Source organism: Narcine bancroftii, chromosome 12 (assembly GCF_036971445.1).
Source record: "Narcine bancroftii isolate sNarBan1 chromosome 12, sNarBan1.hap1, whole genome shotgun sequence".
Lineage (NCBI taxonomy): Eukaryota > Metazoa > Chordata > Chondrichthyes > Torpediniformes > Narcinidae > Narcine > Narcine bancroftii.
Genome location: NC_091480.1, coordinates 75741654 through 75759307, shown reverse-complemented (window position 1 = coordinate 75759307; position 17654 = coordinate 75741654). Strand labels below are relative to the sequence as shown.

Below are 17654 nucleotides of genomic sequence, written 5' to 3'. Positions count from 1 at the left end.
GCAATGAGGAACAAGGAGTCTACTGGTGCAGCTGGGGCCTCAATCCAGAGATACTTTTTATCCCTACAGGCAAGGCAGGATTACACTTATTGGTAGGGCAAACATAACTGTACACAGCATACATATGTAAACAAGAACTGTAAACAGATAATAAGTGTAAACAAACAGACTGTGCAACACCGAGAAAATTAACAAGGTAAGAGTCCTTAAATAAGTCCCTGATTTTGTCATTGAGGAGTCAAATGGTGGAGGGGGTCACAGCTGTTCATGAACCTGGGGGGGGGGGGGGGGGGGGAGTCTTGTGGAACTTATGCCTCTTAACAGATGGGACCAGCAAGAACAGAGCGTGTGCTGGGTGGTGTGGATCCTCGATGATTGCGGCTGTTCTCCGATGACAGCATTCCCTGTAGATGTTCTTGATAGTGGGGAGGGTTTTTGATTATGATGTCCTAGGCTGTGTCTACTACCTTTTGCAGGGCTTTACGCTCAGGGGTATTGGTGTCCCCATACCAGACAGCGATGAAGCCAGTCAGCACACTTTCCACTACACACCTGTAGAAATTTCCCAGGGTTTCTGATGTCATACCAAACCTCCAAAAACCCTGAGGAAGTAGAGGTGCTGATGTGCTTTCTTCACAATGCCTTTGCTGTGCTGTGTCCAAGAAAGATCCTCCAAGATAGTGATGCCCAAGAGCTTAAAATTGCCTCTCCACCTCAAATCCCCCAACGATCACTGGATGGTAAACCTCTGGTTTTCCCTTCGTGAGGTCAGCAATGAGCTCCTTGGGTTCGGTGACACTGAGTGCAAGATTCGTGGAAGAAGTTTCCTCCAGCAATAGGTCACATCAGTACTGGACTTCAGGGTATGGGGAGAAATTTGAGAGAGCCAGAACAAACACACTAAGGTCTAGAGTTGGCAGCTGTGTCTCCATTAGAAAAGGCAGTAGAACATTGCAGTGAATTGTTTTAATGAGCTCCTTAAAACGAGGAGGAAGAGACTGGGGCAAAAGGGATTCTGGGACTTGTAGTTGATGCTGAAATGAGCCTAATCCAGGATCTACAGGATAGCGGATGATGCTAGGGCGGAGAATTAAAAGTTTACATGGATCTTTATCAATGTAGCGATATCTATCCACTACCAAGACTAGATGAGTCTATTTATTTTTAAACTATTTATTGTCCCAAGAGAACAGCAGAAGCAACATGGCACTGAATGGGCAGCATCGATGGCAACGGCTTCAGAAAACGACAGCAGTAAAAATCAGCATCCGTAGCCTGGAACGCTACTGACAACAACGCCAAGGAGTACACTTTTGGCTCCTACAGTCCTAACAAGCTACGTTCCTTCCCAATACTTTCTGGTTTTATTGCCGTAGCGATGTTATTTAAGATGGTCCCTACATCATTGTTAGTACCACACAAAAACTCCCCTCTCCTGAGTCCACGCACCACTTGCCAGTTATGGTTCTAAAATTTCTAACTTAAAAAGAACGTTTTTTGGTTCTACTGATTTATTCAATGAGCTAACTGAAAGGAAAGAATTTGCACAGGCTATGGAACGATGAGGTTTTCAATCCCGTAATTTCGGGTTGATCTTAAAATGCAGTCTGCTAATCCTTCACAATCCACTCTTCACAAAGCTCTCTGCAGCAAGATACGACTTTTAGTGTCTTCCAATTTAAGGACAGGACTTGGACTGTAATGCAGAGACACACTAAAAGATGTTCAATCAAATATTCTTGATACAAAACAAAAATGCACGACATTCAATATTATCACTCTCTTAACATTATATCATCCATCGACATCAATCTTTGATACCTTATTTGATCTCAAGACAGTATAAAGTTCTTCCGTCAATCAAACCTAGAAACATGCTCATGCTGATGACAGGTCACAAAACGACTGATCAATCCATCAAGTCCAGAGAGGTGCTCCAGAATTTAACCTTGCTTGTTGAACATGCACTCACTAAAAAAAAAGTCCCTAAAGATGGAAGGAGGTGGGGTACCTCCCACATCAGACTTTGATTCTGCCTGTCAAAAGTTTTCAAAATTGCTCTTGCTCCCTTGTTCTTACCCAGGATCATATTAATATAGAAACAAGCCATTGTGTTCAAATAGTTATGACCTATTTGAGCCTCTAACTCAGTGGTTCTTAGCCTTTTTCTTTGCACTCACATCCCACTTTAAGTAATCCCTATGGCATAAGTGCTCTGTGATTAGTAAGGGATTACTTAAGGTGGGATGTGAGTGGGAAGGGAAGGTTGAGAACCACTGCTCTGGACTCAATCATAAGTGAAATATTTTGCTTGAGAAAAATTGTCATTGGTCCATTTCCTTTGGAGTTATGAAACCGTGCACATGAGCCAATTAGGTAGGATTTGAACAATGGGTCTTAAACTTTTTCTTCTCACCCACATACCTTAAGCAATCCCTTACTAATCACAGAGCGCCGATGGCATTGGGATTACTTAAAGTGGGATGCGTGGGAAAAGGTTGAGAACCACTGTTCCAAGTCATTCCTCATCTGTCAGCCAGACCCTCTCTTCCCTCAAGATTGCCAGTCTCCCCGTTCACTGCTGCCTTCAACCCCACTTGTTGGATTTCTGTTCCTACATTGACTGTCCTTGGTAATGCACCCCCCCCCCCCACCCCATAGAAATGTGCTCTCTGTACTCTGTTAGATGATAAGCATATGTATACACACACAGGCTGCAGCAACACAGGATACACCAACAATCAATTTATCATCACAAATAAGTCACAAAATTCGGTGATCATTCAGGAATTTGATGGCCGTGGTGAAGAAGTTGTCCTTGTGCCGCTGAGGGCTCACCTTTCGGCTCCTGTACCTTTTCCCCAATAGCAGCAGAGTGAAGAGGGCATGGTCTGAGTGGTGGGGTGGGGGGGGGGTCTAAGGACAGAAGGCTGCTTTTTTAAGACACCGCCTCGCATCGACGTCCTCGGAATGGTGTCTGGTGCCTGTGATGTTGCAGGCTGAGATAACAATCCTCTGGAGATTTTCCTCGTTCTGAGAGTTGGTGTTTCCATACCAGGCAGTGATGCAACCAGCCACTACGCTCTCCATGGTCTACCTGTAGAAGTTTTCGAGAGTCTTCGATGACATACCAAACCTCCTCAAGCACCTCAAAGAATAGCTGCTGGCGAGCATTCTTCATGGCTGCATCAATGTGGAGGCTCTAGGACAGATCCTCAGTGATGTTGACACCCAGGAATTTGAAATTCTTGACCCTCTCCACTACCAAGCCCGCGATGAGGACTGGGCCGTGCTCCCCTGGAGTTCACAACCATCTCCTTGGTCTTTGCTAATGTTGAGCACAAGGTTGATGTCTTTACACCAGTCAACGAGCTGACCTATCTCCCTCCTGTACACTTCCTCATTGCCGTTAGTGATTCTGCCGACAACTGTGGTGTCATCGGGAAACTTGTAGATGGCAACAATAGTAGAAATAAAAACCCTTCATAAATTCTAGGTCAATGTTCTACTTTCAAAACAACTAAGAGGGGCAGTGCTGCCAATTCTGAGAAGAATTGGGCTGAGAGCTACTGACAATTTCCATGGATCTGGAGGACTACATCTGCCATTGGTGTCCATGCAGAGCCCAGCAGCAGAGTCTAGCCTCACTGGGTCCTGCCAGCCAAAAGCTGGGGGAATTCACACATGAAACCAGCATCAGGATAGATCTGCAGCTGGATTTAGGAGTCTGGTCTCACTTGTACAGGGTAAAGGGATAAAGGTCAGCTTTCCTTTGGAAATAATAGTGGTCAATGAAGATTTTGTTTCATGAACACTCGTTTGCATTTTATGGATTTTGAGCTGCTGATCACCAAAAAGAACCTTAAAATTTTCCTATCACATACCATTTTTTTTGTGATTTTTAAGTCTACTAGTGTATTGCCTCAAAAGCAAGCTGTTTTGGTCAGTCAGTGCACGTGCTTTGCAAATGCTGTCTTCGGCCTGGGCCTGCTTGGAAGGTACTTAAGGAGGTTGTTGAGAATTTCCTGGCAACTGCAGAGCACCAAACTACACCCAGTTGATTGACAACATGCTTCCAGCAGACAAAAAAGCACGACATGCAACATGCCATTGAAAATTCATTTTCTGCTTTCGCACTTGGGCTTCTCTGCTGATCTTGGTGCAGTCAGTGACGAACGTGGTGAAAGATTCCAGGGAACAGCGGGATCAGGGCAACGGGAATCCATCAATGCTGGCCGACTATTGTTGGACACTGACACAAGAGGCATCAGATGCCGAGTACAAACAAAAACCAGCAGCAAATCATTTTTAGGCCAGGTGAACTAACGCAATGTGCCAGCGTCATGATGTGATTAAACAGGGTAAATTCAATCCAAGTTCAGCTAATGTTTCTCCAACTTCCTAACGTGATACAGCAAATCTGAAATGATCTTTGTGTTCAGCTAGAATGTATCTATCATTATCCCCAATTGTTCTTCCGGAAGAAAACCTTTTGAAAAAAATTGCTGACAATACAATTAAAATCAGTCCTCTTGTTTAATTTTAAATGCAATATTTTTAATTCGTCAAAGTATTAGGCAGCATCACAAGATCCCAGGCAAATTTAAAAACACCATTTAAAAACCTTGATAGTTGCATCAATGGCCACCCTACAACGCTGCCAGGCATATTCTGGGAAAGGGTCTCTCCTCTGGTAGTGACCTGAAGCAGATGAGGAATTAATCTCAGTTAGTTGTGGGTGGCAGGAAAAGACTTCAGGTAGCAGGGAGGTGTTGAAAATGAGTAAGACCACAAACCGAAGCCAGACTGAAATAGTTCATCCAAAGGGAAGCCGTATTCGAATACGCAAATCAAAGGAACGCACTGAAGATTCAAGAGATACTGGCTTAACTGAGGACGGAATCTACAATAATAAGGATTTAGCCATTCACAACCGAAAGGAACAGAAATTTCCACAGTGGTGAATCGTTGGAATTCTCCATGCAGGATGGTCATAGAGAGGCTAAGCTCAGAGTATGTTCTCAACACAAAAATTGGTCAGGGTTTCAAATGTTAAAGCAACGAGGCATAGATGTTGAGAATATTGTCCCCTTGAGAGAAATCCAGTCTCAGCGCAATTTCCTCCCAAACTGTTGCAAATCACTGGATTTGGAACCATGGAGCAGAATGATTAAACACAGACAGGCATTTAGTCCTGGGCAGAAGGTGGGGGAAGAGGGTAATTGAGGGTTACATTGTTTACGTTCAGGCTGATCACCGGTTCGATGCCTTGCATCTCAAGGTTCTGAAAGAGATGCAACATAAATCAAGCTCATCTTTCAAAGAGCTCCTTGGAGTCCTCATAACTAGTGACCCATCTTGGGCACACAACATCTCCTCACTTGTCAGGAAGGCACAAAAGCAACTGCACTTCCTGAGAAGACTGAAGCAAGCAAGGCTACCGGCCATCATTATCAAGAGCTAGCTAGCTGCATCACAATGCAGTACAGTTGCTTCAGAGAAATGGGTTGGAGGTCAATAAACAGGACCACAAGAGTAGCAAGAGATCACTGGAGTCTCCCCTCTCTTCCCCACCCCCTTCCAAAAAAATGATTGATGTGATCTACTGGGATCTTTGTCTGAAGAGGGTGCACAAAATCATTGAGGATCACTTCCACCCTGCACACAGCATCTTTCAGCTGTCCCATCGGGGAAGAGATGCAGGAGGATCAGAGCCAGCACCACCAGGCTGAGGAACAGCTTCTTCCCATGGGCAGTGGGAATGCTGAACGACCATCCGAGACACTCAGTCATGAAACAATATTTTTGTATTTATGAATATTTGTCCATCATTTGTATTGACTTCTTAATTGTTTGTCTGTATATGTGTTATGCCTGGCTGTGTGTCTATATGTTTGTATCAAGAACCAGAGAATGCTGTTTCATCAGGTTGTACTTGAGCAATCAGATAACAATAAACTGGGCTTTGAAAAAATAAAATTGAGGAGAGCTTTGGATAATTCAATACCATACAACACATTTTTGCTGGTCATAGAATGTGGAAGGTGATGGAGTCATTTGTGACCAGTAATTGTACAAAGGACGGTATTTAAATGCCTATTACTGTTAATCAAGAGTGGATTCTCATTAATTTTTTTTTGGGGGGGGGATTTATATTGGAATAGGGTCACCACTCAACAGACATTAGTAACTATACACCAAAGTAATCATTTAGAATTGAAGGCAGGAAATAATTAGGTAAGTGGTTGTCCAGATCGATCATATTCAATGACCGAAAATTAAATGACTTTGCATCCAAATAATCAGGGGAAAAAACCATTTTTGGAAGTCATCTCAGAGCATGCTTTTCACCTATCCAGAGGGTTCAGCTCAATTGAAGATTAAATCAAAATGTGCAATATTATTTTACTCCTTAAAAGTAGTATTGTGTTTAATTAATCACATTGAGAGCCAAAACTACCAATATTCCAAAATAACATTCCGTAGCTTCTAGCCTACTCGAAACCTCACCAACTCCAACACAAAGATAAGCTTCCAACTCTATACCTCAGAAAGAATAGATTGCTAATTTTCATGCAATCTCAGCCACCTACTGTGTGAAGGCTATTACACCATGCAAAGCATGGCCCTGCAATGAAACTGGTGACACCATGGATCTGTGCTTATTTAGATCATCCTTAATTTACTAAAGCGGAGACAATCTCGGACTAATCAGGAGTTTAATGGTTTGGTGTGAATACTCAGAGTTTAATTGCACATTGTAAACTCAGTTACATTTTAGTTAGATGATTAAAAACAAGTTGTAAATCAGGAACTACAAATGCCTGTTTCAAGCTATTTTCCATTAAAAATGTTTCTCTGTAGATGAGCATTTAATGACTTTGTTTTTAAGTTGAAGAAATTGCATAAATCAAATCATTTAATTAGAAATGTGTCTATAATTAAATGTGTCAGAAAAATGTGACAAGACAAACAGGAAACATATGCAAATGTAGCTATTTTTATGTTATTAAGTCCATAATTGCCCTGGTTGATTTCATCACCAATTGAATAGTTTATCACTTTCTTGGTCTGATGTTGCAGAGTTCTTGCTGCTTGTTTATCACATCTCATGTCAAACATGAGCAAGGTGCAGTGGTTCTGAACTGGGAACCATGCAACAGGGAACAAAACTGGTTCACCATTCCTCACAGATTGACTCAGGATTTTATTGCGCAGAGAGGAAAGCTTGCGACTGGAGAAGCAACAAACTTGCCTCGATTATAAATGCGTTTGCAGGATTGCAGCCTTTATGCCAAAGGTTGTGGGAGCGGGAGGTTTGTTCCCTGCAAAGCCTGATGCCCGTTTAATCAAAAGACTGTTGGTAACAAACAAATATTGGGAATACAGCTCACCATACAATTCAGGGGACTCTTATCAAGTTGCTAAGATTACATAATCACATTGACAAACTAGATCATCGACCTAAATCACCCTGAAACGCAAAGGGCATCATTTGGCCTCAGCTCTGATGTTGATTTTTTTTTTTTTTTCGGATAAAAGTCACAATTTGTATAAGGGAAATCCAAATTTGGAACGAACTCTGCAGCAATGGCAGGGATCTCCCAGTACCAACCATTTCAATTCTATGCTCTACTTCTGCGCCAACACGCCAGTCAGTCACTGGATGCACTGCCAAACCAAAGCAACACACTTTGGAGGAGCAACACCTAATATGCTGCCTGGGCACTCGCCAACCAGACGGCATTAACATAAACTTCTCCAGTTTCCATTAGGTCACTCCCATCTCCCTCTCTTCCCCCATCCCTCTGTCTCCTTACCCCACCATTTTATTCAGAAGCCAGCCTGTTTTCTGCTCATACTTTGATGAGGGACTCGGGGCCCAAAACGTTGGTTATGTGTCTTTGCTACATAAAGAACGCTGCACCATCTGCGGCACATCCAGCATTTGTGTCTGAGTAGAATCAAAGGGCATCCTGAATTGTACTTCGGACTAGTCTCTCATGTTTTATTTCAAGTTGGGATTCCAACATTGTAATCACTGAGTTCACGTTTCGTAATTGTACTCTGTGCTCCCCATTTAAGGGTGACCTTGCACCAGGAAAGCTATTGGGATGAAAGGGAAAATGCCTCAAGTATACATCAATAACTCTAGATTAAACTAGTCAGGACGATTTCCATTTTGATTTTAATTAAGAGTTCCCAGGAGCACCCTCTCACTTTGGGCTAGGTCGGGGGGGTGGGGGGAGGAAATGACAGATGATCAAATCTCTCACTTCAGAGCAGTGCTGAAGGAGCAAGACATTGTCAGAGTACATACATGACACATACAACCCTGAGATTCGTTTCCCTGCGGGCAAGGCAGAACTACCATTTATTGGTTGAACAAAAAAAAACTATTTGTTTACCTGTGAATGTTGAGTAAAGAAATGTAAACAAACTGACAGTGCAATACAGAGAGTAAAAAAATCATTAAAATGCAAAAGTAAGAGCCCTTAAATGAGTGTTGTTGAGGAGTCTGATGGTAGCAGCTACTCTTGAACCTGGTGGTGTGAGTCTTGTGGCACCTATACTTCTTTCCTGATGGTAGCAGTGAGAACAGAGTGTATGCTGGGCGGTGTGGGTCCTTGATGATTGCTGCTGCTCTCCGATGGCATAGTTCCCCGCAGATGTTCTGGATGGTGAGGTCGGTGATGCTCTGGGCTGCGTCCACTACTTTTTTTTGCAGGGCTTTCCACTCGAGGTTTAAGTGGCCCCATACCAGACTGTGATGCAACCAGTCAGCATACCTTCCACCACACATCTGTGGAAATGAGCCAGGATTTCATACAAAACCTCTAAACTCCAGAGGAAGTGGAGGCGCTGACGTGCTTTCTTCATGATGCCATTAGTGTGTTGGGTTCAGCAAAGATCCTCCTAGATAGCGACTCCCAAAAACTTAAATTTACTCACCCTCTCCATCTCTGATCCCCCATTTGCAGATTGCAGAGATGTTGTCTTTAAGAGAAGGAATAATTGCTCTCTTGGGTAGCTGCACTCAATCTCATTGAACTCTTCTGAAGGAGATGCAGGGACCCATCTTCAGTAGTTCAGACAACATTTACCCCTCAGTCATCAACACAAAATTAATTATTTTGCCATTATTGCATTGCCATTTGTAGGGCCTTCCTGCACACAAATAGGCTGCTGTGTTCCCAAAGTCAAAGTTCTGAAGTATTGCCAGAATACATACACGACCTCACATATTACCTGAAGATTCGTTGTCCTGTGGGTCAGGCACAATTTCGACTTTGGTGGAGGAGTAGCAACTGTTCCTGAACTTGGTAGTACGAGTCTTGTGGCACCTATACTATGATGTACTGTGCTGCATCCATCATCTTTTACAGGGATTTCTGATTGGAGCAGTGGTTCTCAACCTTTTTCTTTCCACTCACATCCCACTTTAAGTATTCCCTATGCCATTAATGCTCTGTGATTAGTAAGGGATTCCTTAAGGTGGGATGTGAGTGGGAAGGGAAGATTGAGAATCACTGCTCTAGACCCAATTGTTACTGAAATATTTTGCTTGAGAAAAATTGTCATTGGCCCATTTCCTTTGGAGCTCTGAAACAGTGCACATAACGAGTCAGTTAAGGATGATTAAAACTGTGGTTTTCAAACCTTTTCTTTCCACTCACATCCCACCTTCAGTAATCCCTTACTAAATCACATAGCACCTATGGCATAGGGATTATTGAAGGTGGGATGTGAGTGGAAAGAAAAAGTTTGAAAACCACTGGCTTCGAGAGATTGGTTCCCTGTCCCAGGCTGCGTTGCAGCCTGTCAGCACACTTTCCACGGCACGTCTGTAGAAAAGGTAAAGGTTCCATTATTGTCATGCAATACTACATTTTTAGAATGTAACACAGAAAATTCTTTAACTTTTGCCTACCTTGAGGCAGATAGAGAGTCGCCATTTTGTCCAGCGGCCCTCACAGAAACCTACAGCACCTGGTGTTCCTAGGCAGTCTCCCTCCAAGTACTGACCAGGCCTGTGCCTGCTTAGCTTCCAGGATCAGACAATCCCAGGCATATTCAGGCTATTAGATTTTTTTAAAAATGATTACATTAATTCATGAATATTAATTACAATACATTACTTCCCAAATTTAAAAATGTGCAAAGTGGTGTGAAAATAATTTACAAATATCAATCCTTTCTCACTGACCCAAGGTGGGAGATGCTAAACACATTGGAGTGACTGTCAATCAGCATTAAGACCAAGGTTTTAACAATGACCATTTGGAGGAGGTAACAAAGCAATAAACGACAGAGGAAGTTGCATTCAGCAAGAAAAGGAGACAAAGGAAATAAAAGGTAGTAAATTTAGTTAAGGAAGTTATTTTATTTCAGGGGAGGGAGGGGGAGGGAGGGGGGAGGGAGGGGGAGGGAGGGGGGAGGGAGGGGGGAGGGAGGGGGGAGGGAGGGGGGAGGGAGGGGGGAGGGAGGGGGGAGGGAGGGGGGAGGGAGGGGGGAGGGAGGGGGGAGGGAGGGGGGAGGGAGGGGGAGGGAGGGGGGAGGGAGGGGGGAGGGAGGGGGGAGGGAGGGGGGAGGGAGGGGGGAGGGAGGGGGGAGGGAGGGGGGAGGGAGGGGGGAGGGAGGGGGGAGGGAGGGGGAGGAGGGGGGAGGGAGGGGGGAGGGAGGGGGGAGGGAGGGGGGAGGGAGGGGGGAGGGAGGGGGGAGGGAGGGGGAGGGAGGGGGAGGAGGGGGAGGGAGGGGGGAGGGAGGGGGGAGGGAGGGGGGAGGGAGGGGGGAGGAGGGGGGAGGGAGGGGGAGGGAGGGGGGAGGGAGGGGGGAGGGAGGGGGGAGGGAGGGGGGAGGGAGGGGGGAGGGAGGGGGGAGGGAGGGGGGAGGGAGGGGGGAGGAGGGGGAGGGAGGGGGGAGGGAGGGGGGAGGGAGGGGGAGGGAGGGGGGAGGGAGGGGGGAGGGAGGGGGGAGGGAGGGGGGAGGGAGGGGGAGGGAGGGGGGAGGGAGGGGGAGGGAGGGGGGAGGGAGGGGGGAGGGAGGGGGGAGGGAGGGGGGAGGGAGGGGGGAGGGAGGGGGGGAGGGAGGGGGGAGGGAGGGGGGAGGGAGGGGGAGGGAGGGGGGAGGGAGGGGGGAGGGAGGGGGGAGGGAGGGGGGAGGGAGGGGGGAGGGAGGGGGAGGGAGGGGGGAGGGGGGGGGAGGGAGGGGGGAGGGAGGGGGGAGGGAGGGGGGAGGGAGGGGGGAGGGAGGGGGAGGGAGGGGGGAGGGAGGGGGGAGGGAGGGGGGAGGGAGGGGGGAGGGAGGGGTTCATCAGGACCAACACCTTGTGAGGGTTCACTCTCTGTTCTGCAGTCGGCCTCAGAGACAGCTATCACAAGGCGCACACACACTGAGGGGCATTTCAGCTGAGCAAACATGTGCATGCCCATCGAAGTCCCGCACGGGCCCTGTCTGACTGCTGTTGGCTCCATACAGACTTTAAAGGGCCTGTTATAGGAGCCTAAGGTGATTTATATTAAAATACGCTAATAATATTCAAACCTTTACTGGGTAATTTGGTATTAAAACATTGCAACAGCATCACTCCACTGGCCAGTGCCAGGTTTTTTTTGGGGATGGGGAGGAGGTAGGTGTCCTTGTATATATATTAGCAGGGGAAAGAAGGAGGAAAAAAAATCATGGGAATGATTGTCCCGTACGAGTCATCTGATGAACCAGCAGATAGAGTATTAAGATTAATCATCTTCAGTTTGGCTACAATTTCAATGGTTAAAATAGAATCACGATTTCTTCAATTTCCTGATGAAAACTCTAAATGCTTGTCAGGAGATATTTGCATTCTAAACCAGAGCTCCAATTGATCCTTGTGTGTTCAGAGGCATTGTGAGTAAATTAAAAGTGACACAGGAAATGCTATTAACATCTTATCCATACTTAGCCAAAAGATGAAACAGATCATAAATCAGTTCTTAATTTCACGTATCAATACAGTCCAATACAATCTACTGGGCATACAATCTACTGGGCATACAATCTACTGGGCATACAATCTACTGGGCATACAATCTACTGGCATACAATCTACTGGGCATACAATCTACTGGCATACAATCTACTGGGCATACAATCTACTGGGCATACAATCTACTGGGCATACAATCTACTGGGCATACAATCTACTGGGCATACAATCTACTGGCATACAATCTACTGGGCATACAATCTACTGGGCATACAATCTACTGGCATACAATCTACTGGGCATACAATCTACTGGGCATACAATCTACTGGGCATACAATCTACTGGGCATACAATCTACTGGGCATACAATCTACTGGCATACAATCTACTGGGCATACAATCTACTGGGCATACAATCTACTGGGCATACAATCTACTGGCATACAATCTACTGGCATACAATCTACTGGGCATACAATCTACTGGGCATACAATCTACTGGGCATACAATCTACTGGGCATACAATCTACTGGCATACAATCTACTGGGCATACAATCTACTGGGCATACAATCTACTGGGCATACAATCTACTGGGCATACAATCTACTGGGCATACAATCTACTGGGCATACAATCTACTGGGCATACAATCTACTGGGCATACAATCTACTGGGCATACAATCTACTGGGCATACAATCTACTGGGCATACAATCTACTGGGCATACAATCTACTGGGCATACAATCTCTGGCATACAATCTACTGGGCATACAATCTACTGGGCATACAATCTACTGGGCATACAATCTACTGGGCATACAATCTACTGGGCATACAATCTACTGGGCATACAATCTACTGGGCATACAATCTACTGGGCATACAATCTACTGGGCATACAATCTACTGGGCATACAATCTACTGGGCATACAATCTACTGGGCATACAATCTACTGGGCATACAATCTACTGGCATACAATCTACTGGGCATACAATCTACTGGGCATACAATCTACTGGCATACAATCTACTGGGCATACAATCTACTGGGCATACAATCTACTGGGCATACAATCTACTGGGCATACAATCTACTGGGCATACAATCTACTGGGCATACAATCTACTGGGCATACAATCTACTGGGCATACAATCTACTGGGCATACAATCTACTGGCATACAATCTACTGGGCATACAATCTACTGGGCATACAATCTACTGGGCATACAATCTACTGGGCATACAATCTACTGGGCATACAATCTACTGGGCATACAATCTACTGGGCATACAATCTACTGGGCATACAATCTACTGGGCATACAATCTACTGGGCATACAATCTACTGGGCATACAATCTACTGGGCATACAATCTACTGGGCATACAATCTACTGGCATACAATCTACTGGGCATACAATCTACTGGGCATACAATCTACTGGGCATACAATCTACTGGGCATACAATCTACTGGGCATACAATCTACTGGGCATACAATCTACTGGGCATACAATCTACTGGGCATACAATCTACTGGGCATACAATCTACTGGGCATACAATCTACTGGGCATACAATCTACTGGGCATACAATCTACTGGGCATACAATCTACTGGGCATACAATCTACTGGGCATACAATCTACTGGGCATACAATCTACTGGGCATACAATCTACTGGGCATACAATCTACTGGGCATACAATCTACTGGGCATACAATCTACTGGGCATACAATCTACTGGGCATACAATCTACTGGGCATACAATTACTGGGCATACAATCTACTGGGCATACAATCTACTGGGCATACAATCTACTGGGCATACAATCTACTGGGCATACAATCTACTGGGCATACAATCTACTGGGCATACAATCTACTGGGCATACAATCTACTGGGCATACAATCTACTGGGCATACAATCTACTGGCATACAATCTACTGGGCATACAATCTACTGGGCATACAATCTACTGGGCATACAATCTACTGGGCATACAATCTACTGGGCATACAATCTACTGGGCATACAATCTACTGGCATACAATCTACTGGGCATACAATCTACTGGGCATACAATCTACTGGGCATACAATCTACTGGGCATACAATCTACTGGGCATACAATCTACTGGGCATACAATCTACTGGGCATACAATCTACTGGGCATACAATCTACTGGGCATACAATCTACTGGCATACAATCTACTGGGCATACAATCTACTGGGCATACAATCTACTGGCATACAATCTACTGGGCATACAATCTACTGGGCATACAATCTACTGGGCATACAATCTACTGGGCATACAATCTACTGGCATACAATCTACTGGGCATACAATCTACTGGCATACAATCTACTGGGCATACAATCTACTGGCATACAATCTACTGGGCATACAATCTACTGGGCATACAATCTACTGGCATACAATCTACTGGGCATACAATCTACTGGGCATACAATCTACTGGGCATACAATCTACTGGGCATACAATCTACTGGGCATACAATCTACTGGGCATACAATCTACTGGGCATACAATCTACTGGGCATACAATCTACTGGGCATACAATCTACTGGGCATACAATCTACTGGGCATACAATCTACTGGGCATACAATCTACTGGGCATACAATCTACTGGGCATACAATCTACTGGGCATACAATCTACTGGCATACAATCTACTGGGCATACAATCTACTGGGCATACAATCTACTGGGCATACAATCTACTGGGCATACAATCTACTGGGCATACAATCTACTGGGCATACAATCTACTGGGCATACAATCTACTGGGCATACAATCTACTGGGCATACAATCTACTGGGCATACAATCTACTGGGCATACAATCTACTGGGCATACAATCTACTGGGCATACAATCTACTGGGCATACAATCTACTGGGCATACAATCTACTGGGCATACAATCTACTGGGCATACAATCTACTGGGCATACAATCTACTGGGCATACAATCTACTGGGCATACAATCTACTGGGCATACAATCTACTGGGCATACAATCTACTGGGCATACAATCTACTGGGCATACAATCTACTGGCATACAATCTACTGGCATACATCTACTGGGCATACAATCTACTGGCATACAATCTACTGGGCATACAATCTACTGGGCATACAATCTACTGGGCATACAATCTACTGGGCATACAATCTACTGGCATACAATCTACTGGGCATACAATCTACTGGGCATACAATCTACTGGGCATACAATCTACTGGGCATACAATCTACTGGGCATACAATCTACTGGGCATACAATCTACTGGCATACAATCTACTGGGCATACAATCTACTGGGCATACAATCTACTGGGCATACAATCTACTGGGCATACAATCTACTGGGCATACAATCTACTGGGCATACAATCTACTGGGCATACAATCTACTGGGCATACAATCTACTGGGCATACAATCTACTGGGCATACAATCTACTGGGCATACATCTACTGGGCATACAATCTACTGGGCATACAATCTACTGGCACACAATCTACTGGGCACACAATCTACTGGGCACACAATCTACTGGGCACACAATCTACTGGGCACACAATCTACTGGGCACACAATCTACTGGGCACACAATCTACTGGGCACACAATCTACTGGGCACACAATCTACTGGGCACACAATCTACTGGGCACACAATCTACTGGGCACACAATCTACTGGGCACACAATCTACTGGGCACACAATCTACTGGCACACTGGCAATCTACTGGCACACAATCTACTGGGCACACAATCTACTGGGCACACAATCTACTGGGCACACAATCTACTGGGCACACAATCTACTGGGCACACAATCTACTGGCACACAATCTACTGGGCACACAATCTACTGGGCACACAATCTACTGGGCACACAATCTACTGGGCACACAATCTACTGGGCACACAATCTACTGGGCACACAATCTACTGGGCACACAATCTACTGGGCACACAATCTACTGGGCACACAATCTACTGGGCACACAATCTACTGGGCACACAATCTACTGGGCACACAATCTACTGGGCACACAATCTACTGGGCATACAATCTACTGGGCATACAATCTACTGGGCAACAATCTACTGGGCATACAATCTACTGGGCATACAATCTACTGGGCATACAATCTACTGGGCATACAATCTACTGGGCATACAATCTACTGGGCATACAATCTACTGGCATACAATCTACTGGGCATACAATCTACTGGGCATACAATCTACTGGGCATACAATCTACTGGGCATACAATCTACTGGGCATACAATCTACTGGGCATACAATCTACTGGGCATACAATCTACTGGGCATACAATCTACTGGGCATACAATCTACTGGGCATACAATCTACTGGGCATACAATCTACTGGGCATACAATCTACTGGGCATACAATCTACTGGGCATACAATCTACTGGGCATACAATCTACTGGGCATACAATCTACTGGGCATACAATCTACTGGGCATACAATCTACTGGGCATACAATCTACTGGCATACAATCTACTGGGCATACAATCTACTGGGCATACAATCTACTGGGCATACAATCTACTGGGCATACAATCTACTGGGCATACAATCTACTGGGCATACAATCTACTGGGCATACAATCTACTGGGCATACAATCTACTGGGCATACAATCTACTGGGCATACAATCTACTGGGCATACAATCTACTGGGCATACAATCTACTGGGCATACAATCTACTGGGCATACAATCTACTGGGCATACAATCTACTGGGCATACAATCTACTGGGCATACAATCTACTGGGCATACAATCTACTGGGCATACAATTCTACTGGGCATACAATCTACTGGGCATACAATCTACTGGGCATACAATCTACTGGGCATACAATCTACTGGGCATACAATCTACTGGGCATACAATCTACTGGGCATACAATCTACTGGGCATACAATCTACTGGGCATACAATCTACTGGCATACAATCTACTGGGCATACAATCTACTGGGCATACAATCTACTGGCATACAATCTACTGGGCATACAATCTACTGGGCATACAATCTACTGGGCATACAATCTACTGGGCATACAATCTACTGGGCATACAATCTACTGGGCATACAATCTACTGGGCATACAATCTACTGGGCATACAATCTACTGGGCATACAATCTACTGGGCATACAATCTACTGGGCATACAATCTACTGGGCATACAATCTACTGGGCATACAATCTACTGGGCATACAATCTACTGGCATACAATCTACTGGGCATACAATCTACTGGGCATACAATCTACTGGGCATACAATCTACTGGGCATACAATCTACTGGGCAATACAATCTACTGGGCATACAATCTACTGGGCATAGGACTCTCCACTTCATGATACTCTACAGACCTTGGTCAGATATTATATGGGTTGGAGAGGATTTTAAAATCTGTTCCCAATAATCCGGTTTCCAAAACAGCTTAGTGTGCCGTCAGCAATAAATAGACTTTGGGCAATTTCAATTTGTAGTAGTATAATCTTGATTGGCATTTAGTTCAGACAAAAGATGCCAGTTTTATTTTATCATGTCTTTCAGATGAAAGATATGGCA

The 17654-nt window shown here is 45.0% G+C and overlaps 1 protein-coding gene and 1 long non-coding RNA gene across 8 annotated transcripts in view; one reads left to right on the top strand and one right to left on the bottom strand.

Annotated features, from left to right (window-relative positions):
* Positions 1 to 10352, top strand: part of LOC138747574 (uncharacterized) — a 32432-nt gene extending 22080 nt beyond the window's left edge. Inside the window, exon 3 of the long non-coding RNA XR_011347557.1 lies at positions 10213 to 10352. This is a non-coding gene — a long non-coding RNA (uncharacterized lncRNA). The remainder of the gene's footprint in view (positions 1 to 10212) is intronic.
* Positions 1 to 17654, bottom strand: part of LOC138747573 (SH3 and cysteine-rich domain-containing protein 2-like) — a 102408-nt gene that overhangs the window by 58850 nt on the left and 25904 nt on the right. The gene's annotated exons all lie outside the window — the stretch shown is intronic.